Source organism: Hyperoodon ampullatus (assembly GCF_949752795.1).
Source record: "Hyperoodon ampullatus genome assembly, chromosome: 8".
Lineage (NCBI taxonomy): Eukaryota > Metazoa > Chordata > Mammalia > Artiodactyla > Ziphiidae > Hyperoodon > Hyperoodon ampullatus.
This window is the reverse complement of record NC_136921.1, coordinates 9051291-9071667: the sequence shown is the minus strand read 5'-3', so window position 1 is coordinate 9071667 and position 20377 is coordinate 9051291. Positions and strand designations below refer to the sequence as shown.

The 20377-nt window shown below is 52.9% G+C and overlaps 1 pseudogene across 1 annotated transcript; it reads left to right on the top strand.

The window, feature by feature from the left end:
• The first annotated feature begins 14040 nt into the window (after positions 1–14040).
• Positions 14041–14457, top strand: LOC307057060 (protein FAM136A-like; annotated as a pseudogene). The gene has a single exon. The product of its transcript is annotated as a protein FAM136A-like (transcript).
• The last annotated feature ends 5920 nt before the right edge of the window (positions 14458–20377 follow it).

Below are 20377 nucleotides of genomic sequence, written 5' to 3'. Positions count from 1 at the left end.
GCACACTCAGGGAAGCCCCTCTCACTTGGCAAAAGGCCAAGGCACGTAGGACGCTGATCGTTCTCTCTTTAGCGATGCTCTGTCCAGGTAGCATCCTGGGGTTGCAGGATTGGTTTGGGGCCACCTCCTTTCCAAGCCCTTTATTTTGGAATGTCTGACTAGGGGACACTATCCCCCTCTTTTCTCAGATCCCAAAAGGGTGTAACAAGTCTCCTCCTTGGAGCTGACCTCAGGTGATGAGGGGCAGGGGGACCAGGGCAACCTCACTTGCCTCTGACTTCTTTTTCTCTCAGCTTGTGGGCTCTTCATCTACACTTGGAGGGGGGATGTGGGGAGAAGTGGGAAGGGCCCCCATGGGCATCCCAGGCAGCTGGTCCTGTGACTGAGGAGAGGCTGGAGCAGTGAGTCTGACCTGAGGCCATCTCTTTGCACCCAGCCCAGGCTGGGCTGGGAGTTCCAGAAGCTGTGTGAGGGGGAAGGTTCTGACATTCCAGGGCTCCTGGAAACTGAGGGTACCCAGCCTGCATCTTGGATGTGAAAGGAAGTTTGCCAGCCTCAACTCGAGGAGATGGGTCAGATGATGCCCTGCACCTCAGTGGTTGCAGGTCAGCCACGGGAGACAGTGGTTAGAGAGTGAACTCTGGACTACCAGACCTGGGTTTGAATCCCATTTCTGCCATTTACTGGCTGTGTGATTGTTTTGGTTATCTATTGCTGAGTAAAAAACACTGCAAGACCTGTGGCTCAGAATAACAGGTATTTACTCAAGATTTTACAATGTGCGCAGGGCTCAGTGGAGATGGCTTGACTTTGCCCTATGTGTCCTGAGTTGGGTTGTTTTAATGGGGGAAAGAAGATCCTCTTCTAAGATAGTTTCACATCCGTTCAGAGCTCAGCTGGGGCAGTCAGCCAAGAGCCTTGACTCTCTTCCAAATGGGCCTCTCCACCTGAGTGCTTGGGCTTCCCCACATCATGGAGGCTGGGTTCCAAAAGGGAGGAAGCCAAAGCTCCTAAGCTTTCTTAATGCCTGGGCTTGGAGGTCCCAGCACATCATCTCCTCTTCATTCTATTGGTCAAACAGTTCTGAGCCTGACCCAGATTCAAGAGGAGATATAAGCTCCACCTCTTAAGGGGAGAAGTAGCACCTGTGTACATGAAGGGGTGAAGTTGTTTGGGGCCATCTTTGGATACAAGCTACCACAGTGAGCTTGAGCAAGTTATTTAATCTCCCCAGGTCTCATTTTCCCCCTCTGTAAATTGGAGATAATAATATCTATCTCGTTTGGTTATTGATAGGATTAAATAAGCTCTCATTTGAGCTCACAATAGTTGGAAGAATGTATAAGTAGCCCATGGCTCAAAAGAATTCAATGTTAATATTAGACAATCCTGTGCACACGTTACCGCCAGAAGACGGTGGAAAACTTTTCCCACCGTTAGTCCTTTTGGCATCTGCCTCTGACGTCTCCTGTCTCTGGCCTCTGGCCTCTAGGGTCCTCACCGGAGATCCCCCCCAGCCTTCCTCCGCTTCTCCTGGACATGCACCAAAGTGCCTGGGGGTCTGGGCTTCACTCCTGGAAGGTCTTCTCCCGGCACCACTTGGTTGGGGTGAGGTGCCTTTAGGCCATCAGTTTCCCTAGGTTGGGACACATCCTGTGGAACAATGCTAACATGGCCCACCCCTCCCAACTCAAAACCCCTCCCCATGGGCTCCCACTAACTGAGAGGGAATTATTGTTGTAAAACTATAACCGACCTCCTGGGGGCCTCCACAGGTCTTCTCTTCATGGTAAAGTTAGCTAGGGAGAGAGAGAATGAAGCCAGAGAAGAGAAGGAAGTGGTGAGTCCAGGCTTGGAAGAGGACAGACCAGCCCCTACCCCAGCCTCTGTCTGGGCAGCCCTGGCAGCTCATTAGTGCACCGAGGCCCCGTCCTGCAGGGCCGAGGCTGTGTCATTTCTGTGGGAAGAAGGGGGCACAGCTGACACATCCTGGGGCATCATCAGGCCTCTCTGGATCCAGGCGGTTAGAAGCAGTTGGCAGCAATCTGATAGAGAACCAAATGGTTTGAGAAATGGGGCAGCTCTAATCAGTCTGGGAAGCAAAATTCCTTTTTTCCCATTTCAAAAGAGATGGGAAAACCTGATTCTCTAGGTGTTCAGAAATGACCTGTTCCTGGGGGGCAGGGCAGGCCTGGGCTGTGGTGACTGGAGACCTTACAATGTGGGGTTGGAGGGGTGAGATGCATTCTGTTTCAGGAGAGCCCCCATCCCCCAGGTGTCACGGAGGGCATCTCAGCCCCTAACCACCCAGGCTGCCCCCACCTCCTTGGCCTGCAGTGCGGATGGAGCCTCAGCACCCACCCCGGTCGTTTCTCCCCTCGGGGAACCTGTCACCGCAGAGCTGCCCCACACAGCCTGCCCGGTTGGCTCCAGAGACCCCCGTAGGACCCGAGCTCCCCATTCCGTTACCCAGGAGACCGCTGTCACCAAGGCTCCAGGGCCAGGCTTTGCTGAGCAGAGATTGTGCCTCTGAGACCAGGAACGTTTCCAGTTGGATCTCGTCCAGCTGGCTTTGTGCTCTTGTCTGTCATTGCTGATAATGCAACTCGCATTTACCAGAACTGGGACAAGCACTGGGTGGAAAAAACAGTATTTCGGCGACTTGCACCAAGTCTCGGGCTTCAGGGGCCCCCTCGGGCAGTCCTGAGCCTGGGGGATGCTATGCCCTGGCTCAGGAGGGCCGTCTTCCACCAATTTTGTGAGGCAGCCACATGGCCGCCCCTCCTCGGGGCAAGTGGGCATCCAGCAAGTGAGAACACCCCACACCGCTGCCCGCGGGGGGTCGAGAGGAAACCTTCACCGCATCCAGTCCTGCCTCTTCACAGAGAGGGTGTCGTCCCAGTTTTCCAAGCTGTTAAGAGAAGGCCTTTTGCACATCATTCGGCTCAGCCGGGCTGCAGGCTGGGCTGGAACCAAAAAGGTGCTGAGTGAGGAGATGACGTCAGTCATTCACTCAATAAACGGCTCTGAGCCTTCCTGTGTGCTGGGTCCTGTCCAGGGAATGGGAACAGAGATGAGCAGGACACGGCCTTGCCCTCTGGGAGCTCACAGACCTCACAGCCAGCCTCTCAGCCTGGGTAGACCTGCTATCTAGACCAACATACGAAACACAGGCTTTTGGAACATGGTTGAGAGCCTGCAGTGTGGCAGGCGCTGGGCATGGGACTGTGAACAAGAAACAGGCCCTGCCCTCTTAGAGCCCGAGGTCTGGTAGGAGAGAACAAGCCGGAAGTTATCGGGCATTGTGCTAAGTGTCATGATGGGGAAGTCCAGGGTATCATGAGGGATGGGGGTGTGGCTCAGAGAAGCAAAGCAGGGGACCTATGTGTTGGATTCATATTAAGTGTTATCCTCTGTCCTCAAGACCAGATGTTTTCACAGTTTTGTGATATTACTTGTTTCACTTTCCTTTTTGACCTTGGCCGAGTTCCCATCAGACAGAAGCCTCAGCCATTCCTGCACGAGGAGATGGTGATCAGACCCCACAGACAGCCACCAAAGGCCACCCTCACACACTCACCCTCCCTCAAGGCCAAGGGATGGGACACCGCTCCTTGGATTCCATGACCTCTGGCTCCTACTGAGAAAGCAGGGCTGGAGTTTGATGGGGACACAGTGAGATGAGCAGAGTCCTGCATGGTGGGGACTTGAGACCACATCCTTCCCCCTCCTTCAGCCCACAGCCGGGGCTGGGCAGAGCCTGGTTCTTCCAGGATGTTCAGCCTCCCAGCTGCTTGCCGCCCCTCCAGGTCCTTTGGCAAAATTTCCAACTTCACTATTTAACTCTGGATTCCCACATCGCCAACCCAAATGCTCTGTTCAAACCTCTCCATCTCTCCTCGTGAGATGATGAGGGTCCTGGGGCTTATGACTTCTTCAAGCTTAATTAAATATCTGCTGAGCAACCTTTCCAGACTTCTCTGGATTCCACCAAGAGGAGCTCATCCTGCCTTTTCTTTTGGGGGCCGCTAAGGCCTGTCCCTTGGTTCTTGCTAGAAACAGCGGACCTTCCCATGACCCAGTGACCATTCCAGCCCTGGCTGTCTCTCTGTGCAAATGCCGGTTGGCCCTGGTCTCAGCTTCAGTAGAGGCAGGAGACCAGACAGTGTGGAGGAGGACAGTAGTCACTTGAGTCTTATCTCACTGCACACTCTCAAGTCCCCTCTGGATCTGACACCTCTCGGGCCACTTTGGACCCTCTCGCTTATCTGTGGGTCACTGGCCACCAGCCCCAGCCATTGCTGAGATCACCACCTCTGTGTGAACTCGGACCCCCTCAACTGAGCAGCGTCTGGCCTCGGGTGCACGCTGTACATTTCCTGCCTCTCGGGCTGCCCTGGGCATGAGCGTGTGAGACGCTGCATCCGCCCATGAGCAACTGGAAAGTCCAGCAAGTCACACCCTACATGTGAACCAACGAGAAAGGGGAGACTGTGGACAAATTCTCTCCCTTCTCTTCTGCAGGACTGTGCTGAGAAACAGTTATTTAGACAGATTCTCAGAAGATGGTCCTGGGGGACTGAGCAGCCAGTTACGTTTGTTACCAAGCTGTGCTCAGCTGCATAACGCACTCTGGAACTGGCTCCCTCTCCGTCCCAGACGCACTCCCTTTCCCTCTCCTGTTCTCTGAGGTCTCCCTCCCTAACAAAGGAGTGGCACCGAGGCTTTGCTTCCTGCTCTGCTTTCCAAGGAACCCAAACCAGGCTGCCTCAATTTCCTTTCTGGGGCACCTCTTCCACTCTGCGGGATGCTCCTGGTGCCACAGTCAGCACCCCACTGTCCCCTCTGAGATGGGCATGTGACCATCTAGCTGGTTAGCACCTCACCTTCTGGCCACAGAAACTGGCTCAGGAACAGCCATGGGACCCACCTGAGTTTTCCCTGGGAATTAACATGAACAATGGGGGGTCTCATACACCAGTGATGGATTCCTTCTCATCCACTCAAGACCCAGCTGTACTCCTCCTCCCCGGGAGACTTTCTTCAGCATCCTGGCCCAAAGAGATCTCAGCTGCTTCATTCACTAACATCCAGGATCCCCATCACAATTGCCTCTCCAGCCCGCTTGCTACCATCCTCAGGCCTTGCTCTTCTAGCCAGCTGTTTGAAGCTGTTACTGTTAGGTAGGCACGGACTCGTGTACCTGTCTCTGCTCGGCATGGAGTTCTTCCAGCAACCCGTGTGGATTCATTGGCCAAAATGCAGCAGGTGGGCATTCCACATAGAAAGAGGCCAGGCTGTTGAACATAAGGTGACCAAATTGCCCAGGTTTGCCCAAGATTTTGCCAGCGTTCCCAATGACTGTCCCATGTCCCGGGAAACCCGCAGTGCTGGGCAAACTGGCACCGTTGGTCACCCTGTCCAACGGGCAGGAGGGTGCCTCGTTCCAAAGTGAGGGGTGCAGCCTGAACAGATTCAGCCCGGACATCATTCACTTATTCATTTAACACGATGTGCTGAGCTCGGACCATGTGTCAGTCATTCTTCTAAGTGTATTTACCTGGGGTGAAAAAGACCTGGTCCCTGCCCTCAAGAGCTTGTAGCTCAGAGCAGAGGTCAGGAAATCTTTTCCGCAAAGGGCCAGATCAGAAATATTTTTGGCTTTGCACATGCTATAGTCTCCGTCATATCTACCCAACTCTACCATTATAGCTACAAACCGTTAAATTGGGTGTGGCTGTGTTCCAGTAAGACTTCGCAGGCGGCAGCCCCAGGCGTAGAGGTAGAGACAGACACACAGAGCCTCAGGACGCCTGCCGGCTTGAGCCGGCACCGTAGGCTGCCACGTTGTGCACTGTGTGGTCCCACGGTCGCCACCATGGTCAGCTGGACCTGTTGGTGAACACCTGACCATCCTGAGGCTGCCAGTGGTTGATATAGGGGGACTGGCCAGCAGAGACCATGGCCGCTGGCTGGAACAGTGGTGGCAGGAGACAGAGCTGAAAGGCTGGAGGGGAGAGCAGACTCCGGAGACCTTCTGGGGCCTCCAGCCCTCCAAGCACTGAGTCATGGCCCCAGGGGGCCCAGCCCAGGGAGGGCTTGCTGTGGGCCCGCAGTGGAGCTGAGTCCTGTCGCCTTCTTTCCATGGGCATCATTACAATGAAACAGCTTCCTCCTCCTTTCCTTTCTTTCTTGTTTAACAACTCAGTGATTTGTAGTAAAATTATAAAGTGTGTGACTATCATCATCATCCAGTCTCTGTAATAAATCTGTTATTCTCGAAGGGATCTGAGCGAGCTCCTTACAACCAACAGCCCCCATGCATCCCAGATCCATGTGAAGCCAGAGCACCGTGGGGACACAGAGGAAGGGCCTAATCTAGGCTTGGGGGTCAGGGAAGTCTTCCCAGAGAGATGCGCATCTAAGCCAGGACCAGAGGGTGGTATGAGTACCCCGGAGATGTTGGGGAGCGGGAGAGTCCCATCACTTCTTTGACCTTCAGGTGGCAACATCTGGACCAGGTGGCAACATCTGGACCAGGTGCCCCCTACCGCAGGCAGGGGGTAGACAGAACCCTCCATCAGCCTCTGCTAACCAGCACCCAGCGAAGTTGGAGCAGCTCCCCTGGCCCCTCCACACTCTGCTGTGGAGACCACCCTGGTTTCAGTGGACAGGGCCTCCCCAGTGTCCCCTGGGGGCCTCGACCTCCTCATCTTCATGGAAGGGAAAAATCTGCACCGTCCCCGGGTGCAGTCGATGGGCTCTGTGCTGCCTGCACCACCCCAGAGAGCTTTCATCCAAAACACCCTAACCCAGTGTTTCCCAAGGAATTAGGTGAGATTTTACCCCTGCAGCTCTGAGACTGGTGGGAGTGTCTGACCATACACGACTCCCTTCCTGGTCCCATCAGAGAGAATCCCCAAGTCCCACCTGCACACCAGAGCCCCTGCTCTCCCCTCTCCCCACAACCAGCCTTCCTCATCCTGGAGCAGGAAACATTTCCTACCCGGAGGCTTCTTTGCTGCCTGCGAGAGACACCAGATCCAGCTCCCCCAAGTAAATAGGAGCAGCTGGAAGTTGCACATGAGATGCTCAGCAACCCGGAGCTCAGGCCCTCTCTGCAGGTGCCTCCATCCCCCTGGGCCTCCCGTGGCCTCCCTCCCCCGAGAGAGGACTGATGGCAGCTGGGTGCAGGGGTCCCCAGCCTTGGGCCCTGGGGTCACTCCACTGTGGCAGGGATGGGGGACGTTAGGCCTGACATTGTCTCCAGGGATATGCCACCCCTATCTGCTTCCATGTCCCATTAGAAGAGTCTGGATTTGCTCCACCTACCCAGGCCTGGGCTTCTCCAGGAACTGGGGGCACACGCCATATTTGCCCAAACCTAGGGCAAGCCTGAGTATGAGGCATCTCCCACTTGGCCATTAAGAAGATGCATATGTGGATCTTCCCTGGTGGCTCAGTGGTTGAGAATCTGCCTGCCAATGCAGAGGACACAGGTTCGTGCCCCACTCCGAAATGAGAAGATCCAATTTGAATATACAGACTATTAGGGGGGTGTGTGCCATTGTTTAAATGTCTCAGGGAGCAGTTCATGTGTGCGTTTTTAAAGACATATTTTAATTTCATAAAAGGTAACTAGTACATTAATTTGAAAATGTTGCTCCTTTCCGCTTTCACATTTTATGGAACATTTTTATCTCAACTTTTCACTAGCCTCTTGGGTGTCCCTTGGGCCAAGTTAAGCCACCAGGGGCTTCTGAAGCCCATGACCTCCCCTCGAGGCTCAGTTACTCAGATTCAGCACTTTTTGAATCCCTGTGTGACACAATCACTGGCCATTTTATCCCAAGCCATAAGTGCCCCTTCCTGTAATGTTGGAGGCTTAGAGTTTTTATTTAACCTTAAGATAAATGTGACCTTATTCATAACTGGTGATGTGGGACATCCCAGTCACCCAGGCATTATCATCACTTCTACGAGGGTGGCTGAGGCTCTTTGTGCCCAGTTGGGGATGAGGGCTTTTGGGGGGGAACCCTGGCTCTCTGTTACCTCCAGCAGGTGCTATGGGGCCTAGGATTCAGGTGGAGTCGAGCCTCCAATTGCCTCCTGGTTTGAAGTGAGGGCTGGGACAATGGTGATGGCTGCAGCTGTCAACCAGCAGGTATTTATCGGCTCTGCTGTGCGCCCAGCCTGTGCCAGGCCCACGAGGTAGAGCAGGGATGAGAGCCCTCGCTGGGAGAGACAATTAAGAAGGACCATTTCTATTTAGAGCTCCGTGCCCAGTGCACCGCGCAGTGGAGGGCCAGATCGGGCGGAACAGACCAGGAGAGAAGTCTGCTCTCCACCATATGCTGACTGGGGGAGGCTGGAGGGCAGGCTGCGCCCACCTCGGGAGCAGACTGGTCATTCCGTGATGGCTCAGGGTGTTTGAAGAGCCCCGAGAGGATCTCAGAGAGGGGAGGGAGGGCCAGACACAGAGACCCAGAGTGCTGTCGTGGAAAGAGCCCGCACCTGGGAATCAGAGAGCTGCAGCCACTCATACCTCCATTCACATCTGTTTCCACATCTGTAAAACAGTTCCCTTCCAAGGCAAGGTCCTGTTCATATCTATTTCTAGCGACAAGTCCTCAGTTTTATGGGCTCACACTTACTTGTTTTTTTTCTTAAGATTTTTATTTTGTTGTGGACCATTTTTAAAGTCTTTATTGAATATGTTACAATATTACTTCTATTTTATGTTTTGGTTTTTTGGCTGTGAGGCATGTGGGATCTTAGCTCCCTGACCAGGGATCGAACCCACACCCCCTGCATTGGAAGGTAAAGCCTTAATCACTGGACCGCCAGGGAAGTCCAGGGATCCCCCTTACTTTAATCTCCAAACAGAAAGACTTGTGATTTCATCCCACATTCAGTGGGAACCCTGGCGTCCCCACAATAGTCTTAGGAGTCCCAGGGGAAATGGTCCTGGGTCCTACAAGTCTGTATATTTGACCCACGTGGAACACCTCTCCAATTCCCTTCTCCCATAAAGGACAACTGACATAGGCTATTGAGTGTGGGATACTCTATGGAAGCCCAGGGCTAGTGGATTATAACGTACAGCAACTTAAAATGTACCCAAGCCCCTTTCTCTGCCCAAGGATTTCCCATTGGCCTGTGCCGCCCCTTCCCCAGGTGCGCTGATGCCAGATGCTCCACAGACTTGGGAAGTCTTTGCAGTAGCTCGCCCATGCAGGCTGTTTGTGTAATTTCAGAAGCATAGGAGGTATTTCTAAAAGTGTTTCTCCTTTGCTCTCTTGATTTCTTCTTTGAGTTATAGCTTTGTCCCAGTTTCACTGTAAATATCCCAACAAAGAAAAGTCACGTGGCCAAGCAGTTAAATGAGGAGTAATGACTGATGATGAAAAGCAGATGGCCTGGTAGGATGGGGAACAGTAGCAGGGAGGGGGTGCTGGAGGAGTTGGGAAACTGAATTCTCAAGCTCACCAAAGGCTGTATCTGCTGGTGTATTGGAGATACCTTATGGGGTGACAATAAAGTGCCCCCGAGAACTTTCATATAAGGTTAGGTAAGGTCATCCTCTGAGAATGGGACTTATGAGAGCAACACATGGGAGGAACAGTAATAATTAAAATATCATATAAAATAATATGATGATAAGGTAACAAGTATGACCTGCTTCACCAACTTAGATTACAAATATGTTCACATTTCTCTTATTGCCCCAATTCATTGTTTTAGTCCCCGTGTGTCTTTGAGGCACGAAGAGAGTTGCCCCATATTATTCAAAAATCTCAGCGTCCAAGGGGAGGTCAGGTTTGTTTCTTCACACCAGAAGAATCAGTGTCCCAAGAGCCCACTGCTACGATTGCTCCTTGCTGTCACAAGGTGTCGCTATTGCAGCTTGCTCTCACAGACGATGCTGCTACCCTGGAGGGTGGGATGCCCTTCATGGACTAGGTGCTGGATTACAGCTCTTCTTCTTCTACTTTCCCACACTCAGCCATCACTGCCCAAAGCACGGCCCCTGGGGCGTGGAGGCTGGGTGGGAAAGGTAATTAGTATCAACCACCTTCCACACCGGCCTCAGCCCTCCTCCTTTGAAATGAGAACAGCACATCAGCCAAAATCTCCCTTCACTCAAGGTGATTTAATTGGAGGGCTTCTCTGCTCTTCCCTGCCACTGCTCCTTGGATCACCCTAGCTCACCTGAACAGGTGTGCCTGACTTCGCATCTCAGAGATCAGGGCTGGGATGTGGATGTTTTTGTTTTCAGAGAGCCCCAGGGAGTCTCACCCATACCAGCAGGGGCGGGCCAGCTTCTGCTAAGCGCCAGAGCTCACACCCCAAGAGGAAGAGGCTGGCACCCTGGTGGCTCACATTTGCATAACCAAGGGGGTACACAGAACAGGGTAGAGGTGAAAGAGTGTGAGAATTGTGTAAAGGGGATCAGCTGTATGGTGATGGATGGAAACTACATTTTTTGTGGTGAGCACGCTGTAAGGTATATAGAAGTAGAAATATGATGTACACGTGAAACATATGATGATATAAACCAATGTTACTTCAATAAAAAAATAAATCTAAAACTGAAATAAAGAGGGCACACAAATGATCCTTCACCAGAGGAAGTACGTCTGTTCCAGGTATCCCTATGTCTCTGCCTAAACCAGGAGTTCTTAACCTGGGGATCAGGAGTGGAATCCAGGGGCGGTGTCATGAACTGGTTGGGGAAAAGCATTATGTATTTATTTTCACTAATCACTGATTGAAACTAGCATTTCCTTCCTTTGTGCTTATAGGCATCACACCACAGTAGTACAGACGGTGCCTGGGACTTTGTCACCAATAGAAATCACAACTATTTTCATATAGCACCACAATTGCTGTAGATATTTTAAAATGTTATTTCAGCTCAGTGCATCACTAATTCAAGATCATGATAAGTTACTGAACCTGTCACTAGACCTCCTTTATCCAAGGCCTCAATAAAGCACATATATTGCTATATCACAATTCTTAAATTCTGATAATTGTATTTCAGTATATTTGGTTTCTTTTACCATCCGACGTATTTTACTTCATGCACTTAAAACTATGATCCTGGGGAAAGTCCATAGGCTTCCCCAGACTGCAGGAGGAATCCATGACACAAAATTGGTTACGATCCATGGCCATACAGAGAGCAACTGGCCACCGTTTTGTTTAAAAAAAAGAAAAAGAACCTCACCACAGTTCTAAGAGCTAATATTTATGGAGCCCTTACCACATGCCAGACATTTTCTATGTGTTGTTGCATCATAGGTAGAGCTGTTATTTCCATTTAAAGCTGAGGCACTGGTGTACTGAATGACGTAACTTGGCCATGAGCACACAGCGGTCAGGGTAGGAGCCAGGAATCAGCCTTGACCTTTTACCCCAGCACTGAGATTTCACCATTTTCAGTCAGGCTGCCTCCAAGGTCCCAGGGAACTCGACCTGAGTGTAGCTCACCCTCGAGGGCTGAGGGCCGGGCCATAGCCAGCTCAGGCCAGGGGAGGGAGGTGGTCTCAGGGGGTCCAGTGTTCAGCCCACCTGGGGTGACCGTGGCCTGCTCCCATCCTATAGGCACCGGGCAACCTTCAGTCCCCCAGGGTCACCCCGGCTCCCTGCCCCTTGCAGGCCTGGATAAACCTTACCAGAACCCCAGTGTCACAGGCTTAGGGGGGCAGGGTCCTCCCCAGGACAGCCACACACTCCAGGGCTCACATCCTTCCTCATCTTTCTTTTCCGTGCTGCCTCAGGCCATCAGCCACCACGACTTTCTTCCCTGGTTCCACAACGTTTGCTCATGCCAGGCACTGCAAGATTTTCATCATTTACTGGAGATCGGCCAGGTCACACATGCCCTCTGCCATCCTTCTGGTTCTTTCCTGCTTCCTAACACTCTCCCGTCTCCCTTCCTCCTTCCTTCCTTTCTGAGGCTATAGATCCTGGCCCCTTTCTCTCTTGGGACAGTTCCTCCCATTTTCACCTCCGAGGACTTTCCCCAATACTTTCTTTTCTGAAGGGGAACTTCGGTAAATAACATTTTCTCAATCTAACTAATTACTAAACTGAGTCCTGTCTTAGTTCAGGCTGCTGTAACATAATACCATGGACTGGGCAGCTTAAACAACTGACAGTTATTTCTCACAGTTCTGGAGGCTGGAAGTCCGAGATCAGGGCGCCAGGATGGTCGGGGTCCAGTGAGAGCCGTCTTCCTAGTCCCGGACTGCTGACTTCTCACTGTGTCCTCACATGGTGGAAGAAGCACGGGAGCTCTCTGGGGCACTAATACAGGCACTAAGAGGGCACTAATCCCATTCGTGAGGGCTCCACCCTCATGACCTTATCACATCCCAAAGGCCCCACCTCCTAATACCATCACATTGTGGGGAGGGGGTGGAATTTCAACCTATCAACTGGGGTGGGAGGGGACACAAAATTCAGTCCATAACAGTCCCCAAGTGTCCCAACCGAGGGAGGAGGGAGTCCTGAGTAGGTGACATGTTTGAACTTGATCCTTGGAATTGAACGTCACTCATTCACATCATTGATACCATGGCTTTTTCAGCTGATCCTCTGTGCCATCCAGCTACCAGGAGCCACGGAGGCATCAGCTGGGTGCTGAGAAAGCCCACCCTGTAGCCCCAACCCCATCGGCCTGCCCACTCAGGATGGGGCTCTGCCCTGAACACACTCTGCACCCTCACAGAGTCCCAAATGTACTTCAAGGCAAAGACCCTGGGTCTGGTTTCTCTAAAGGCCCCGTACCTGTGTGCCTAGGTCTCCAGCTGCCTCAGCTCCCGGAGACTTTCTCTGTCTAGCTGTCCATTTTGCACTCCTTTCTGAGACAAGGCGGCCCACTCTGCCCTCTGTTGTTTCCCACCCTGTCTCAGACTCAGCCATTTGCTTCCTGGGGCCGGCTATGCCTTCCCAGAGCACAGCTGGGAGATCCAGCCGAGTGGCTTGAGCTGCCCACCAAGCGCCGTGCCTGCCTGCCTCTCAGTAGAGGTGAGCAGCCCGGGACCCCCTCCGGTGAGGACCTACTGCCCAGCTGCTCTCAGGTCCTCGGCGCACGGGACCTCCTATCCAAGGTCACACATTCCCAGGCCCACATCTGAGACTGGGTCACGTGGGGTCTACAGGCTTGGAGTCCCATTCCAACTTAGGATGACTCTGACCGGACCTCACAGCTGCAGGGGTCTCGCGGGCATCGGCTGAGGCGCGGTTGGGCCTGCATCCCGGCTCGGCGTCTCCGTCACTCCCACTGCTTCCGTCCCCTCCCTTCACAGGCGTTGGTGCTGAGAACACTCCTTAACAAACCGCCCACACGCTGAGCTCCAACTGGAGACAGCTTTTCAGGACACCCAACCTGCAGGGCAGGCACTCTGCGGCTCCAGCCTGGGGGGGAAGCCAGGCCTTCGAGAGGAGAGAGTGGGGTTGGGAGGAGGTGTGGGTGATGGAGGACCTTTGGGTACCACTGGAGCCCCACGGTCTTGGCCACTCAGACCACAGGCCTCGGGATGCCCCACATGGGCCCACAGGTTAGGGCAGCGGGTGTTGGGGTGCTTCTGTAGAGTTGCTCGGGGGACCTGCCCACCATGGTTGCTCCTCTTTTATCGTCTTACACATCAGACCACCGTGTCCTGCCATTCAAGCTGCCACTGAGATTTTTTTTGAAGTTTAGAAACCACATGCCGCACCCAAGGCCTGCAGCTGGTTTGGGTTCGGAAATGGCCCTGTTCTCCGAGCCCCAGGTGCTCGCTGGCCTCTCAGAGGGGCTAGGAGCCCCCTGTTCTGTCCTTCTTGTCCCACACAGGAGTGGACACACAGTGGCTGCTCAGGAAATATGATGCCAGTTGAAGTGAATTGAAGCTGAAAGTGGTTCCATCCACAGATCACAGAGGGCACTTGCCCATCAGGACGACGAGGGCCAGGGAGAGCTGGTAAGAAGCCTCTTCTGGCGGGAATCCATGTGGGCGCCGGCGCGGCAGGGAGCAGCGTGGGGTCACCATGGCGGAGCTGCAGCAGCTCTGGGTGTAGAAGGCAGTGGACCCCTAGTGAAGAGTCCAGAGAGAGAGAACATCCAGAAGATGCAGGGCCTCAGGTTCCGGTGCAGGACCGGCTGTTGTGAGGACAGCCAGGCGTCCGTGCAGCAAGCGCACCAGTGCGTTGAGCACTGCCATGCACCTCTGGCTCAAGCCCAGGCCCTGGGGACCAGCGAGTTGGAGAAGTTCCAGGGCCGCCTGGCCCAGTGCACTATGCGTTGCAACAACAAAGCCAAAGATTCAATGGATGCGGGGAGTAAAGAGCTTCAGGTGAAGCGGCAGCTAGAGAGTTGCGTCATCCAAGTGTGTGGATGACCGCGTGAATCTCACCCCAACCATGACCAAGAAGATGAAGGAGTGTCTCTCGTCCGTTGGGAAATAGATGTCTGCTATTGGCCATCAGGGCTGAGGGCAGGAATCTATTTAAAAAGAGGAATGGCGATTCGGGTCTTTAAGGAAAGTTTATGAATGAGGAAATTAAGGATGCCAGCAAGTTTCAGCAGGTTTCAGTCACTTGCCTCTGGACACTGGTTCCTCTGTGTTTCAACCCTAGAAAGTGAAATGGAAAACACTGGTGCTAAAATTTGGGCCAGAGATAGTACAGGAGAGTTTTTGTGAGCCTGAATTTTATGTGGCCAGGGCTTATCCTGGCAATAGGCAATCTCCCTTGTACCAAACCAGAGCCCTCCAAAGTACCAGCTTCTCTTAGTACACAGATACCAACAGGCTGGCAGGTTCATCTGACCCGCCTATGATCTGGTGGGGTGTGAGAAGAGGTGTTTCTGTTTGTTGCCAACCTCCTCTTTGCCAGAAGGATCTCCACTACATCTTCCACAAATTGTAATAAATCAAAATCCATGAGGTCCCTAATTTAGAAGGGGAAAGGGGGCTTCTGGGGCTTTGTTTCGCTTGGTTTTGTTTTATATACAAGGGCGTGAAGTTATTTAAGATGTAGAGTTGGGAGAGGTAGTTTGGATAAAAATTTTGAAAGAGTCCATTTCTGGCCATCAAGATGTGGATGTGCATTTCTTAAAATTCTCACACATGACATCTTTCAGCCTGGAGACCCTGCAAAAACGTAAGAAGCGATATCACACCGGTAGGGGGAGCAAACCTTCCCTCTCACTGGTAGCCATGGTGGGCCCTGAGGCTGTCTGCAGCAGACTGACAAGACAGTCTTGCAGTGACACTCACCCTTGCAGGCAAAGAGGATTTTGATTGTGCTATATGCCAGTATTCAGGAATGAAGAGTGAGAGAGGAACTGTTGGCTGCTTAATTAAGAGAGTTATGAAGTACTGGCTTTGGAAAAATCTGGTTTTCAAAGAACAGAATGGAGAGAAAGCCTAAACCCAGTATTACTTACTTTGCCCCCTGAAATAACAGATCTCTACTGAGACAATCCCTTGGCAACACGAAGGTCAAGGGAGAAAAAGTCAGCAGCTCGGGGGCGAGCTGTGACTCCTTTAGTGCAAAAGAAGGACAGCCCTCTGTTACCAAATACCACTTTTGCCCGGGCTTTTGTGACATGCGTTCTTCTTGCTCCAGTTCTAGCGCCTTATAGTTTTGATAAGGACCTTGTTACTTGAAATGATAACATAGCCTGTCTGTTTGCCGTTTCAAGACTGTGATCTATTTTCCTAGTGGTTTGGTTTTAAAAATAAACAGGATTCAATTTTTCTTCCCCCCTCCAAAAAAAAAAGTCTCTTCCATTCCCTCTGCCTGAAAAGGAAGCCAGGTTTTTTGTCCAGAGGTCGGGTAAAGAAAGCCCTGCAGGATTTTGTGGGTGGGGAGTACAGAGGAGTGTGGCCGGGCTCAGCAAGGTTAGAGCACCAGCTCCCCAAGCCTAGGAAGGTGCAGGCTGTTATGGTTCCCGAGAAGAGCCAGGACAAGACTCCACCGCCTCCCCATAGGGCGGCAGGATGGCCGAAGGGAGCCTCGGGCTTGAAGGGGAAAGACCACTTAACACCAAGTTCTCCGGGGCCGCGGGGATGAGCTTCATGCCCAAGTGTTTGAAGGGCCTGTGAAGTGGACACCACAGCTGTGACCAGTGTGACCTGAGACTCAGAGCCTCCTGTAAATAGTGCAGCCACTGAGGGACCCCATCCCTAGGACTTGTGCAGGTCCTGGGAGAGGGAGGGAGCCCCAGATGATGGAGCTGGAATATCCTACAGTAAAGCTTGATGAGTTCAGAGCAGGTGACATTCGATTTGAAGAAACAAAAGAAGCACAACACTTCTTTTGCTCCAGATCACAGAGTAAATCCGCATGCAGTGGACTGAGTGGTGTCCCTCCCCGCAAATTTATATGTTGAAACTCTAACCCACAGTGTGACTGCTTTGAAATAGGGCCTTTAGGAGGTGATTAAGGTAAAATGCAGTCATAAAAGTGAGAGCCTGATCCGACAGGATTAGTGTCTTTATAAGAAGAGACACCAGAGCTCACATGCACGTCCTCCTCCCTCCCTCCGTCCCCACCACGTGAGGACACGGTGAGAAGGTGGCTGAGAGCTCTCATGAGAAACCACACACTGCTGAACCTTGAACGTAGACTTCAAGAACTGTGAGAAATAAATTTCTGTTGTTTAAGCCCCTCGGTCTGTGGTGTTTTGTTACGGCAACCCTGCAGGTTATACGCCATTCCCTCCCTAGGGATGGGTTTTGCAGCGTGCAAGAGTTTCCAGCTCCATTACATCCATCTTCATCCCTATTTTACCCATGTGGCTTAAATGTACCAGCCTCTGAAGTCAAATTTTCTTAATACTCCAAGAACCATCAGTTTGTGCCCATCAGTGCACATGTCCATTTTCTGCCAGGTTCCCCTCCGCAAGTACTTCTGGGTCTCCTGCCCCAGGACATGCTGACAAGTCCCCCAGGCGCCTGCTGGGCTTGCATTTACACGTGCTCCACTCTGCTGCACATGCTGGATTCCCATCAGTGAGAGCTGAACCCTGGCTCCCACTTTAAGTCTGTGCTGAAGACTGGAAAACGGGAAGAAAAGCATAGCCAAGAGGCTTGTCTCTGCCATCGGAGGCGGCCCTTCCCAGAATCCAGGGGCAACAACATCTGGCACATCTTGGGGGGAGGTCTGCCCACCTGTCTGGTGCCAGTACTTTGGAAACTTCCTTGACCATCCCAGACCCTTGGCCATGAGGCCTCTCTGCCCTTCAGGGAAACCCCACCATCCACTCCAAGAGCTGTGGTTTGGCCCTGGACTTCACCCAACGATTCCTGGGTCATTGGATGCCTCATTCAGGCACCATCCATGCGGATCAGCTACTTCGATCCTCTGCATTTAGCCAGGTCGGGTCTGATAACTGCAAACCTTTCCAACCTCTCTGCAGCCTCCACTGGTCCTCACTCCCCCCTGAACGAGAAGCCGCGCACACGTGTCTGTGCACCGTCGCCCACGATATGCAGCCCCGAGCCCCCCCTCAGAGAGGGGTCTCTGGCAGCGGAACACACTTCACAGAGATGTTTGTTACACAGACGCACCCTGAGGTGCCTTTTGCGTGACTGTAGGTGCCCCTCAGAGCCTCAGGTCTCAACAGCCTCCCTCGCAGGGTTACACTTGCTCAAGCGAGGCCCCCAGAACAAAGTCTGGCTGAGGCTTCCAGGTGAACTCAGGGCCCCTGCCCCGCCAGCAGAAGTGACGTCAGGCTTTGAAGTGACAGGACTTCGGAGACTTCAAAGCACCAGGGGCCACATTTAGCTTCCGATCAAGCGTCCTGTGGGCCCTCCTGCAGCGGCTTTGTGCAGAGGACACATCTCGCAGGCTTGGGGCAGGGGGTGGGGCCTGAACTGGGTCAGAGGGGCGTCTGTTTGTCCTTCCACCCCAAGCTCCCGAGTCCGCCTTGACCCGCCTGCCATACACTCTCCCCCGAATGCCCACTCAAGGCTCTGAGTCCTGGGCTCACTTGAGAAGCTGGCTCTGGGTGGAAAAAAGCCAGAGGCGGCTGCAGTGGTAGTTTCAGGGGTTGTTCCCCCCAAAATATCTCCGTGGCACTTTTCTGTGGGTCTTCGAGTCCTCTCCCCCTCGGCAGTGGGGTCTCACGGTGGCCCTGGAAGGTCACTGCGCACAGCACAGCCTACCCTCTAGGGTCGATGGAGGGTGGTCTGGTGTGGGTATCACCACCATCCCCACGTGGTTCCTACATAGGGGCGTCCCTGTCCCTTTCTCGTGACTGTCCTGCACACCAGACGCTCCTCACACCCACCCGGCTGCTCTTCTCAATTTCTCTCCTCACTGGTCTCTCAACAGAATCCTTTTTAACCTCTGTTAGTCTCTACAGGTGCCCACCAGGTGTCAGCCATTTCAAGCATCTGTGCAGTCACTGTTTATTTGTGGTAACAAGACTGTTATCTCACTACAGATGTCATTAGTATCTTGTAGCAGCTACGTAGCATCCATACAGTGACTCTTAGCTTCATAGGGTCCCCAGAGAGAGACTCAGTAGGAATATAGTGGCAAATGCAGTTGGTGGACCAGCATTCTCCATGCAAATGCTCCCTGGGGGCCAGTATTCCAAGGGAGGGTCAGTCCTTGCCCCTGAGGGGATGTGGCCCAGATGTGGGTGGCTTCTGGGTCAGCAGAAGATGGCTGTTGAATCAGCCTTCTCAGGCTGCCATAACAAAATACCACAGACCTGTTGGCTTTCACAACAGTTCTGGTGGCTGGAAGTCCAAGATCAATGTGCCAGCAGGGTTGATGTCTGCTGAGGGCTCTCTCTCTGCGTTGCAGAGGGCTGTCTGCTCACTGTGTCCTCATGGAGCTCCCAGTCAGTGCATGGAGCAGGAGGAAGCAAGCACTCTGGTGCCTCATCCTATGAGGGCACGAATCCCATCATGAGGGCTCCACCCTCAGGACCTCATCTAAACCTAAGTATCTTCCAAAGGTCCCATCCATAAATACCATCACATTGGGGGTTAGGGCTTCAACATATGGATTTGGGGGGAGACATAGTTCAGTCCACAGCAGCCATCAAGGAGCAAGGATGCCCCCAGTCATCCCTTGGCACCCAGGCCACAACGGGGCTGTGCTCAGGACTGTGGGGGACTCAGTAGAGTGGGGTGGCCCAGGCCAGCGCCTGGCTGTCCACATTCTCCAGGAGCTCTGGATAGGTTAGTAGGATTCATGTGGGATGAGCCATGAAGGAAAACTCAGATATAACCTGGGAGAAACGGACTCACTCTGTAGGTGGTCAGGGAAGGGAGGGGTCATCAGTGGAGGACCTCTGGAGAACTGGCTCTGTGTCTTCAGCCTGTTAGTGGTCAACAGGTCTCCTGAGCTGGGCCACACAATGCGTGCACAGGAGTCAGGGCCTTTGGAGGCAGCTCCAGTGTCATGGTGGTGGTGGGACAAGATGGCAGGAGCAGGGTGGAGTGGACTCAGAGCTGGAGGGACCACAGCCTGTGGGGTCTGTGTGGCCCAGTTGCTGTCCCAGAGAACCAAGTACCCAAGTGGATGTGAGGGCTACATTTAGACCCTGCAGGGTCTGGCTCCTGGCCACCTGGGACAGGCCCCAGCTGCGCTCCTGCGGCAGGCCAGAGGGTGGATCTCTGTGCTCCCAGACTCCGCGTCCAGGTGGCTTCTTCGACATGGTCCCTTCCTAGTTCCTTTGACCGAGATTATTGGGTCACCTGACAAGGGCCATCAGCAACCAGCTCTTCTCTGAAGTCAATAAGGGTAGCCCAAGACAAGGTTACTCAGCATCATAGGAATCTATTTATTTGGCAAATCAGATTATTCAAATTATTTTTCCAGTTGATTGTCCTAGCTTCACACATGTACATATACCCTGTGTATCTCAGATTTTTCCAGATTAGGAGTACAAATAAGGCCAGACAATGTCCCTAAGCCTCCACTGGTTTTAGTAGTGAAAATTTCAGCCTCTTCCACAACTAAGTTCAGCTGTCCCTAACTCACTGACTGCCACTTGCTGCAGGGTGGGCCCTGGATGCATCGGCACACTAACCTTAACCCTGACCCTGTGCCGCTTCTGTGCCTGACTGCTGCTCTTGGGCCAGACTTAACCCAGAGTGTGGACCCTCCTATAGAGCAGCCTAGCCTGCAGCTCTGGACCTGTGCCCACTCCCACAGACCCTGATGGGTCCCCTGTGACATGCAATCCAGGATGGGTCCTCATGGGGAGAGAGAAGAGGCCCATCTCCTCCCCCCAGCGTGTTGGGATCACTCAGCGGTTCCCAAGGCTCACCTCCACAGTTGTCACATCAACCCCAGTCTGCCACATCCTTCCAAGGACCTACACCTAATAGTTACGCAGCTTGTGAGTCTATACTCTCCT